Raw genomic sequence first — 12,505 nt, forward strand, 5'->3', positions numbered from 1 at the left:
GCCCACTATTGTACCTTGGGGGACACCAAAAGTGACAGGCCTCCAACTAGACCCTCTACCACTGATTATGACCCTCTGAGATCTGCTGTTTGGGCAGTTCTCAATCAGTTCTTAATCTCAGTGCTCACTCTGTTCACTCTTCCAATTCACACTTCTTGAGTTTGCCTATGAGGATTGCATGAGGGACAGTCAAAAGTGGTGTCCAATAGCTCTCTCAACAATGATGGATGCATTATGTCAGGGTGCACGGACTTGAAGATGTCAAGCTTGTTTAGGTGTTCTCTGATGCAATCCTCCCTGACCAAGGCAAAGTCTCCTTTCCAGCATTCCTTTATCCTGGTCTCCTGGGACAGAGGGCTGGCCTTAGTGAAGACCAATGCAAAGGTGGTGTTCAGTAACTGTGCCTTCTTTGTGTCCTCTCTCATCAGGCTTTCCCCTCCATTTAATAATGAACCCATATTTTGTTTTAGTATTGTTATTTATGTATTTGAAAAAGCTGTTTTTGTAATCATTGACATTCTTGGCCAGGTTTAATTCTAGATGGGTCTTTGCCTTTCCAGTCTCATTTCTGCTTGTCCAGATCACCTGTCTGTATTCACTCCAAGTGGCCTGGCCTCAATTCCATCTCCTGTGAATTTTTTGCTTATACTTGGGCAGTGACAGGAATTCTTTATCCATCCACAAAGGATTCTTGTGCCCTTGGCCGGATTTTTTTTTCTTTGGAATACATTATTGTTGAGCCTGGAGGAAGTAAGCCTTGAACCAACTCACCTGGACCTCTCTTTCTTACAGGGTCTCTCTCCTTCCAAGGATTCTTCCAAGAAGATTCCTAAACAGGCAAAAGTTAGGTCTCTTGAAGTCCATGGCTGTAATCTTGCTCCCTGTCCCGCAACATCTTTATTCAGCACTGGACTCTACAATCTCATGGTCACTACAGCCAAGGCTGCCCCCAGCCTTCACATCTCCAACAAGGCCTTCTCTGTGTATCTGTAGGAGGTCAAGCAACACAATTCCTTGTGGGAACTTCCACAAGCTGTGGCAGGAGGGTATTGTCAGTACTTTCCAGGAACCTCCTGGGCTGTTTGTGCTTCACTGTGTATATTCTCCAGCAGAAGTCAGGGTGGAGTCAGTTAAAGTCCGTCCCATGAACCAGGGCCCATGATTTCCAGACTGATTTTTGTTGCCTGTAGAAAGCCTCATCCACTTCCTCATCTTCAGCAGTCTGTAGCACACACCTAAAACAGTGTCCCTCTTACTAGTCTGCCTGATCCTTAAGCTCTTGACTTGCTCCTCACCAAGACAGAGCTTGATATGTTCCATTTTTCCTCACACAGAGTTTAACACCACCACCACTCCTTCCTGGACTGTTTCTCCTAAACAATGTGTAGCCCCCCATGACAACATCCCAATCCTGTGAGCTATCCCACCATGTCTCTGATATTGCAGTGAGCTCAAAGCCCCAAGGCTGCACACAGATCTCTAGTTCCTCTTGTTCCCCACAATTCTGTGTGCATTGGTGTACAGGCACCTTATAGAGGTATTTGATGGTGGCAATATCTCTGAGGAGGGGCAAAGGACCACCCATAGTCCTCTCCAGTGGTTGTGTATTTGGTTGCTTGTGCTTGGTCAAGGTATTCCCTCTTCAGCCTTCTTTTGCTGCTTGGGGCGGTTTATCCAATGTTTCCCTGCTGGCTTCTATTATCTAAGGAGTCCTTGGTACATCTCCGCAAGACAGCAGGTGTGCTCCAGTGTGGCTGATGCATCTCACAGGGCCTTCAAAAGTACCCTGCCCTTTTAATTTTTCTGTGCGATCCCCCAGACTGCCAGAGACAAGACTGATCTTGTTTGTGCTACCCATCATACCTACTTGTACTTTCTAAAACAATAGAGTAAGAAAAACACTTGCAATCCTCGGTCTTTTGACTAAAGCCAAAAAAAGGACCTCTCCTCTTCAGAAGTGTTGGTATATTGTCATGACATAGAAAGATTCTGTCAGCAATTTAAAATAATTTTGATTTATTTATAAGGGCACATACAGTACTTCATCAATGCTATAAAATAATGAAACATTTTAGAGAAAACTGCAGGATATTTAGAGTCATTTCTTCCTGACAATATGCAAAACCCTTTGGGGAAAATGTAAGCAGATGGTGTGTGAAGCACTCATTGTTTTTTATGTAATGATAAACAAACACTTTAAATTAAGATTCATAACTTGAAGAAATTTCATTCTGAATTATGCACCCAAACAAAAGAACCTCAAATTCCAGTTTACCTTTAGATCTTTAGTGTTTTCTTTTAGCCATTTCCATTTCTAAGGCTATCCTGCTGGAAACTGATTTGACGGAAGAGCTCTTGGGACAGATGCTCAGGACAACAATTAAGCAAACAGAGTAATGACAATTAACAGGGGCAGAAAACCTGTGCTTGTAACCTATAGGGAGAAAGAGAGATGAGGGCAATAGCACTCCCACTGCTGACTAGCCTTAAGCCTTTCTAGCTGTTTACAATGTATGCATTATTTGCAGTTTTGTATGATCCTCTAAATTGTCACTGCTGCATGTCTCAGCTTACCTGACTGTAAAATGTATTCTTCAAAAATACATCTTAAGCTGCTTGAATCAGAGGCCATAATGTTTGCAATAACATAGACCAATTCATCTCAGTGACCACAGTATCATTCTGAAGAGCTATCACTGTAGTTTACTTCTGACTGGACTGTGCTCTGTCTAGTGAAGCATCTTACTGAATTTGAACATCACAACATGACAGTTTTGCATTTCCATATTGCCACACATTGCTGTCATTGTCAGTTTGGCAATTAGAGCACAAAAAAAGATCTCTTCTCAGAATGACAAAGACACCTAAAATCCAAAAAGACTTTAAAAATGCTTTGTGTAGTGACTATTTCTGTTCCTTTAGTAAAGTTGCTTCTCTTTCTTCACAGCTGCAAAAATATACTGAAGTCTAATAAACTAACAAAGTCATGCTGTTATATTTTACTTTGATTGATCATGATGCAAATTTGCCACAATCACATTGACTTCAATAATGATCACTTAATGAATTAATTTATATTTACACCAGTGTAACTGGGAGCACAGTGTAATTGAGTTTAGTTCTCAATATGGCAAAGGATTCACCAGTAACAGGGTACCTTAGTACAGCTGTTCAGTGAGAGTATCTCACCTGCCCTGTGGAAACACATGGTCAGTGAACTGAGGTCTGGTGATGGAAAGAAGCAAGGGGAGACTATCAGCACTATTGGCCCTGGAGTAGTATTTTGCATGTGGATTCTGCCTCATGCTTTCTGCAGAAATATGTTCTCTGTCTCTACCTCGTTTCTGCATATGTCTTGAAAGACTAGTTCCTTTTTTTTTTCTTCTGTTTATATCTGGTAATAGATTTTGGGACCCAGTCATCATCAACAGTGATTCAGAACAAAAAAGAATGTGGTATAACAGGACAGTCTAAGGAAAAAGGGGTACTAACAGTTTGCAGAGTGGAAAACTTAGGGACTGCCGCAGTATCTAGCACAACAAACACTTGAACTCAGCTGAGATATTCACTGTCACATGATTATGAATATTAAGTTGTCAGAGGAGAAGATTAAATGATAATATAGAAAGAGGGAGTTTTTAAGCAGAGGTGAAAATAAGAAAATCAGATATTGAAATGCAAATACAGCAGAATTTCAGTTTCTCTGGTGAAGACCCTGCATTGAGCTGTCATCTTGCTATGAGTATTCATGCCAACTGAGTAACAAAACTTGATATATGATGTAAGGTATGCTAGGGCATACATTTAATTCTTTCCTGAAGGAAAACTTCAGGAGCTTAAAAATCCCAAACCAACAGGAAGACTCTGAAATCAACATGCAACTCACTCATTAAATAAAATAATTCACAAGTCACAGACATATCTAGAGGTCACCATCATCCAGCCCCTGCTCTGAGGAGGATCCAGGCTGCCCAAACTGGTGGTCAATTGGATTTGAATACCTCCAAGGATGGAGAATACACAACCTCTCTGGGCAACCAGCTTCAGTGCTCAATCAAGGTCACAATAAGAAAAGTGTTTTCTTCTGTTTGAATGGAATTTCCTGCAATTCAGTTTGGGCTTCTTGGCCTTAAACGTGGACTAAGTAAATAACTAAGTAGTAATTGAATGAGGCATAAGAATCATGCAGATTTTTGGGAAATGAAGTGAATGGCATAATATGAGTAGGCTAATATATGTGGATATTGAAAAGCAGGAGCCCAATATACAGGATAGCAGTAATTGGTTTTCTTAATTTACTCTTTCTTGTACATTTCCAACTCTCAACTCTAATATGAGTTGGTGAGCTATTATGTAGAGGCTGCCTTTCGATACAAAGCTTTACAAGCTCATTGTTAATAATGTCAATGTCATGAAGAAAATTCAGGCCGGTTTCAATACATGGTACAAAGCTATCTAAAATTGTAAGTGTGGGTGTTTCAAGTGTGGGTCTTGCCTCATTTGAAATTGAAATATGTTTGTAATTCATGAATGTGGGAAGATTAATTAGTACCTCTGTTTCAAAATAAGAAGTAGAAACCCACCACAAAGAATAAGGAAAGTGACACTGTTGACAGCTAGGAAAAGAGGGTTTTCCACCTGGAAAATAGTGCAGGAAAAAACCCAAATGCATAAATCTTTCTAATCCAAAAGGAAGGATAATGACACTTGATACTGAGTGAGTTTCTCAGAACAATTCCACGGTCACGTTTTTCATAGCTGCCAAATAATAGCAAACTGTGATATTGAGTTAACTCTCAGAAAGTTACTGATTTAATGATACTTCAAGGCATCTGCTTTCCAAAATTCCAGCTTTTGATTTCTCTAAGAAAATGAAAGGAAGTTAGAAGGCAAACAAACAAACAAATACCCATGCATATTATGACACATTTCACTCTGATGTATTTCAGTGAAAGACTGGGATACATTAAGCAGTCCTTTGAAAGGAACTTTCTGCTGCAGTTTAGGAAATAAAAGCTGCCTATCTCCCTATTTCATCTTTTTCCTATGATCCCCTACTGGCTGGAAACAGTTCCCTTTGATATCTCATATAGGGTCACTCACAGATGTTTCTTTTATTCTTTATAAAAGAAATCTCAAGACACTGAGAGTTGGTATGCTCTTCATTTACTATCAAAGGGACTTAATAGATGTACCAAAATGACATTGAAAAAAGCTGTCTCTTAGTGGGATAAATTTTGAACACAATTTGCAGATAGCAAGGTAGGTACCTGTAACATGGTGCACAGAAGCAAGATGAAAGAGAAAAATTCAAATCCTTGAAACCTCTGTTATACTACAGGCGATTCTCTTTTTACTCCAGGTAGTTCAGTAACACTGCAGCATTGTGTTTAGATTACTGATTGACAATATGAAACATTCTAAACTATAATTTATGACAAAAAGTAGACAGTTTATGTCAAAAAAAAACCCCTGAACAAGCCAACAAAACAAAACAAAAAAAATTCAGAAACAACTACCCGTAACAACAATAACAAAAAATCCCAACAAAACAAATAAAAAACCCCACCTCCCCCAAGTCAAAAAACAAAACAAAAAAACCAAAAACCAAACTAAACCAACAACAATAAACCTCACCACACAATAAAAAACAACCAAAACTCTATTTGGAGATGTGACTGTGCAAGAAGAAAAGAGATTCTTGTCACTCATAGGAATGTCTACGTAAACACACTTCCCTCTTTCATCTTCCCTCCTGGCTGGATACCTACCTGCTCCTTTCTACCAATGTTCGGAGAAAGAAATCCTAAGTGTCTATTTTGCATGCACATCTGTACAGTAAGAAAGTCTGCCCTTGAAAATTATATAGCTTTCTCCTACGAATTCTTTTTTTTAAAGGAAGTTCATATAAACCTCAATGATATTTACTACATAAATGAGTTGAGTCTGAATTTTACATAGCATATGAACAATCTAGAGTCTCAAAAAAATTTGCAGGAAATATGTTATATTTTGTTTTAATCTCTTGATAAGAAAATGGTACATATTGTGTATTTACTGTGCACAGAGCCTCCCTGAATCCACTTCTGTGGGGTTTTTTGCAGCTCATATAGGCCAGACACGGGCAATTTAGCTGAGTCAAAGTCAAGCTGCCTTCTGTCAGTGCTCCCATCTTCAACAACCACTCCTGAAATTGAGCATATTTTGGGTTCCTAATAGTGTTGATGTTGAACAAAGCAAATAAAATCAGTTTAATTCTCTTAAATTCAGATTAATCTGCAAATCAAAAGATGATGAAAACATTATTTTGACTATCAAACTGAGTAGACATTATGACAGTTGTCAGGGAAAAACATGTTATCAATCACATGCATAAACTTACCACAGCAATAGGCTGCAACATTTTATACCAGGCCTACTTCCTTTGCAGGAGTGTCTTCCTTCAAGCATGCTTTGGGAAGAGGAAGGGTGGAAGAATGGGAAAACTAAAAGGCTTGAATTGATTAGAAATAAGAAGTATTCAAATGGTGGCTTAGAAAGATAAATTGTGAAAAGAGTCCCTAAGATTGAGTTCTCATTTTCATCAGTTATGAAGGGCAGTTCTGCAAAAGTTGTATGCATTGAAACTTAATTATCCACAGGACAAAATTTATGTGCACCTAGACAGCATGTATCTGAAAACGGGTGCCTAGGAAACCTGTGGGACAGTCAGCTCAAGTTCCTAGATTCCCTGTGAGCTCACACCAATATGTTTTGCAATGACAAAGTAAATAATTATATGTTAAAAGTTTGGGGCTAAAATGTCTAATCAAAATAAACTATCATACCTAGTTTCTTTTCATGGTTTCATATGAGGTTTGGGCTGAGGATGGCAATATTTGTCAGACCAGGGAGAGGTGTATAACCATATTGTCTTTCACCAAACACAGGTGAAAGTCTTGCAGGTAGAAATGTTTTGGTGCTGAGTAATGTTCTTATTCAAGACTCACCAGAAGAAAAAACAAATCAAGTCAGAGAGAAAAAAAAAAAGAAACAATGCTTGGTAACGAAGGTATTAAATTATGTTATTAATTTTTTTTAGTCCAATCATTCTTTTATAAAACCTATTATGAAGAGAAGCCTGGCAACATTCTGAGCAGCAGAAGGAATGTCATACTATATAAAATGACAGAGGACTAACTAGTCTTTTTTTTTGAGGATTATTATTAGAAGCTGTGATTGTGTGATTGATTTCTTACTTCAGGTCTTAAAATATTATAAGACCATTTATTTATTATTTGTTTATTTGTTTGGTTTGGGAATTTTTTAGATTTGGTTTGGTTTGGGTTTAGTTTTCTTTTGTGAGAGTGGTAATTGTGGACATATGATTAAAAGAAAGAGAGATTCTGTAAATACATATGTAACATTTGCATTACATACTGCATATGTAATATTTCATAGCATACATAGGTTATATAGTAACCATAGTAGCACAGAAAAGTATTCTTCATGATATATATTTTAAAACTGTCCAAAAGTTTCAAGTCGTTATGTCCTTTTCAAAAAGGATAAAATAAAAAAGACCTTCTAAAAAGCTGTTGACTGACTTCAGAGATCATAACAAAACTTACAGCGGTATGAGGGCTGAAGTTGTGAATGTAAGAGGTGATGATTTTTTAAACATTTGTTGCATACTACAGAGACCATATGTAAAAGACATCTCTTAGTTCACCTTAGAAAACAACATTTGCCTTCTTTAAAGGGTAGACAAGGCTGGTTCATGAAAATGAAGTGCAAATGGAGCTTTTTGTATTCTGAGATTTCCTTTGTCTCTGAGGGAGTGCCCAGATTATTTGGCTTTTCTGCTGGGTAGTTTTATCTCCTGACAAAGCGCCCATAATATCTGAAATATCAGTAATTGCCATCAGCAGCCTAATCCACCTGCTGATTTTTCTGATGTTCTTCAGTGGTCCACTGCTCGGATACGTAAGCACATACATGATGTACCTTCACCATCCAGGCATGAATATGTTGCCACAATGTGGCAGCCCAGATGGATTTACAATTAACATTTATAATGATTTGGGTTTAACGTATTCTGGTCAGATCTATAATTATCACAACTCTGTGGGTCTCACATTGGATATCAAAAATGTCTGTCATAGTTCAAACCCGGCTGACAAGGAAGAACCATATAGTTGCTTGCTCATGCACCCCATCCTGGTGGAATGGGGAGGAGATACCCAAAGAAGTGCAAGTTTTGCACAATACAATTTGCTCAACCTGTTGATTGAAGCCAGACCCTGTCCCAAAACTGCTATAGGTGTCCTTTATGGATAACACCCCCAGTTTATATACTGGAAATGGTGTTCTATGCTGTGGAGCATTCCTTTGGCCAGTCTGAGTCGCATGTTCAGTACTTATCAACAATTAAAACACCAATGAGTTATCAACAATATTCTTATACTGAATTCAAACCATGAGCACTGTACTGCATACTGAGAAGAAATTAACTCTATCCCAGACAAAAGCAGGACAAGGTACCAGAAAGTATTTACAGAAAGAAAGATATGAAATAGGTGAAAAGCACAAAAGGCAATTGGTCCATTTCCTTACCTATATTTCTTTCCTCAATCAATGGTATACATTGTCTTATCTGTCCTAGTTGAAGGGAGTTTGGAACTGCATTACAGAGGTGAAAAATTGTCCCTCTAACTAGCTGTTTAAACTAACGAATTCATAAGCTAATGAATTGTTTGTGGGCTGCTGACTGGAGGACAAAAGAGACAGCCATAAAATAGCAGCATTATTCTCGACCCAGCCCTTCACAAGGAAAGCACCTTCCTCACTGACAGAAAAGAAGACACATGCTGGTAGTTAGCTAATCTTGTAACAAAGGTATTGATTTGGTAGGTTACAAAGGAAAATACATTGTATTTAACTGCAGTCTTGTTAAAATAATTTTACGTATTCCAGTCAAAAAGGAGAGATACCATTGGAAAAGAAATGCAAAAATAACATGTGGAAGTGAAAACCTGAAGACAATGGACATATTAGATGGCAAAAGAGTAAAATTCTGCCCCTGCATAAGCCTTGAAGAGTTATCTCAATTTTCCATATTGTATTTTTATATATTAGTGCATATTTTATATATGATTATACAATCATATATATATTAAAGACAGTCAAACTGGAATTAAGAATGAAATTAACAAATTTCTTAGTGGCAAAGTGCAATTCAGAACCTGGTCCTCTTTTTTCTTTCCAGATAAAAAAGAATGCTTACCATACAAAGGAAATATAATCAGAAACATTGTCTTGAAGATATTGTGCATCATTGGAGTTATCAGTGGTCCTTGAGAACTAGTACTGTGAAACAAGTATACTTGTTCCAGCATCAGATATTACAAGGATAGACATCCAAATGTATGGAATACAGCCTCATCCATTAGGAGACAAGACATGTTGTTGTTGTTCTTGCCTTTAACCCAACAGCTGCTATTTCTAAAAATGCTCCTAGAGGGATGTCATTTGAAGGGCTGGAAAGCAGGACAGAATTAAAATCTGAATGGAGAAGCAATCCACTGCCAAATAACATAGTGCTCGGAGCAATTAATATAAAACTTCTTTCAAATGTCACTTACATTGTTGCAAAGCTCCATAAAGATAGAGCCTGACCTATTTTTCTTTTGTTTCAAAACTTGTTCCCTTTGACATTTTGTTGCTGTTGTAATTGCTGACGCTCTCACATTTCTTCCTGGCTCTGGTATTTGTTAGTGTGGCTTGTTTATGTTGTGCTTCTGCATCTTTGTTTCCTCTGCCTGAGAGGGATCTGGCAGTGCCTGCCATGAGTCTGAAATGACCAGGAGCATTACAACACTCCCACTTTCTTGGAGATGGCAGAGTGTATGGATTAAGATGGATGGAAGGAAGATTTCCTTTACCCAGGGGCAAATAATGCCTCCGTTGACAGAGCAAGATAGAGGGCTTTTTGTTCCACTGTTTCCTCTACACTTGAATATCTCAAAACTGGAAAGGTGTTCCCTGGGTTAGCAAGCCCTGGGAATGTCAGTACACCATACACACGACAGAACCCCTGGGGAGGAAAGCAGTGATTCTCCTTCATCCTTCTTTGCCTTCAGAAGGCTGGTCCCCATAGTATGGTGGATCCTGAGCAGGAAAAGAAGTAAAGGTCAGCATTTACACCTCTCTGGAAGGATGTGCTTTGCGTACTTGATACTGGTACAGAAGCTGACATTGTCTGGCATAGTTCTCTGTGAGCTGCAAAATACAGAGGTACCACTGTTCACTTATTTGCTCTCCCCAGAAAATTATAATGCAGAAAATTAAAAACAGAATAACAGAGACGGATCAGGCTCTCTCTATCTGCAGCACCATGGCAATGGTCATGTTAGTAGAAATGAAGTAAAACTATGAAACAAAAATCAAAGAAAGATAAAACAAATCCACCAAAATATCTTTTCAACACCCACTGTTCCATTACAGCCACTGTGAAAATACATTTTTCTGCCAGAAAGAGAAGCAGGGTGTCCACAAACACTTCTGTGTGCCTTTCTTAGTAGTGGAAAGTTAAAATATTCCACCAGTCTCTTTAATAAATTGTTCCCAACCTCAAGTATTCATTCTTACCTCTGGAAACCTCCATCAGAATATATATGTGTGAGTCACATGTGAGTCAGTTTCATGTCCAGGGCTCTGTAAAAATAGGTTCTACCTTCCATTAAGTATTATCTCATTACCATGGAGAATAATGTGAGACTAATTTTATACATGGGAGAAAGTAGCAAATATTCATCAAGGTAAAATAACTAAAGAGGTATGTAACAGTTGATAGGACAATTAAACTTTGACTAGAACAATAATTTATTTTTTTTTACTTAGAGCTCTTAATCTGAGAAGCAAACAAATTCAATATTAAGATTCAGAAAATCACTTCATTTGTATTCCTAAATTTTAACACCTATTAGGCTTTTGCCCTTCTTTACACAGCAGCTCTGGTTTCTAGTAGCAACTACATGAAGATCTGTAAAAAAAATCAACAAAATATTTCACAAGGTTGGAAGTATATTTTTTCATGTTGTTTAATGAAGGGACAGGTAAGAAGCCTTCCCTTGGGGCCCTATCTGTGACAAAAGCCACAGATTCTACCTTCAGTGGACTGAATTGCCCAACAACTTCTTTGAGATAAGAAAACGTAAGAGAAATCTGGGGTATTTGACAAAAAAGCCACTAATCATTACTGTGAAACTGAGAATGTTGGTGTCTTTTTTCCACCTATAGCAAAATAGTATCTCAAGCAAGGGTTTCATATACAGTGAAGAGCTAGTCGAACATTTTATTTATTATAGTTTTCATTTATTGTAAGAGTTCATAATGATTAACAAAGTAAATATTTAAATATGCTTACAGAGAATCCACCACTGGGAACAGAGAATACCTGCTCAAGTGATTTGCTAAGCCATTAATATATTGGCACTACAGAACCTTACCATGAACATCTTGAAATATATGTAGACACTATGGAATGTGCAGTGGAGTAGTGAGAATATTGAGAACCTCTTTTGATGCTTTAAAGCACCATTTACAGCATTTATAGTACCTTTTCTCTAATGCCTTGTACAGAGACAGCACTTTTGAGCATGTTAAGAGGTAATAATCAAGGCCAGAACTAAGCTTCTAAAATGTTGTAAATATTTCAGAAACAAAGCACAACAGACAAAACCAATCAAAACCTCTTTGTATCTCATCCTCTGGGGACCACACTGGAAACTTGAAAAAAAAAATATCAAAGAATGAAAATAAGTATCTGCCTTATTCACAAGCCCCAGGCTGAATAGGAGCCCTGACACTAGAAGAGATAACAAACCAGATCTGTTAAGGTAATTTTTAAAATATGGACTGAAGATCCCAAATGTCTGCTACAGATTTTTGCAAGGTAAAATGGCCAAGATGAGTTAATTGCACTACAGTGATAAGGACAGCATGTCAATATTTGCTGATGTAGAAGGATATACCTGGCAATTGGTTTTTCAGCACCCATGCTGCCAAACTGCATATCAAGTAATTTTTCAGAGATTTGTTTATCTTATTAACCCACACTAGGAATGAACAATTAAAAGGTAAGTGTAGGTTTTGGGTACTTGCAAGTACATGCAAGTACAGTGGAGGACAGAGGTGACCCTAAGATTTGTAGTTTTCTAGTGCCCCTTGCCACAGCATTCCTCTCAACACAGTCTTGGGAATTTAAGCAGAATTTCTTATAGAATTCTGGGGGCATACTATTTTGAAAACCTCATTCTTAAAGACTAAACAGCAATGAGCATTAAGGACTTTATCTAAGCTACGGTTTGGGCAGCACTAAAGACTTCTCTGTGATGTTGACAACATATATGTGAACACAGAATACTTAGAAGAAAAATATCTCCTGAGGTACACAAACTGACAACATTGCTGAAACTTGTGTTGATCCTTGGATGCAAATCAAACTTCAAAAGAATTAAAAAAG

This window comes from Passer domesticus, chromosome Z (genome assembly GCF_036417665.1).
Source record: "Passer domesticus isolate bPasDom1 chromosome Z, bPasDom1.hap1, whole genome shotgun sequence".
Classification (NCBI taxonomy): Eukaryota; Metazoa; Chordata; class Aves; order Passeriformes; family Passeridae; genus Passer; species Passer domesticus.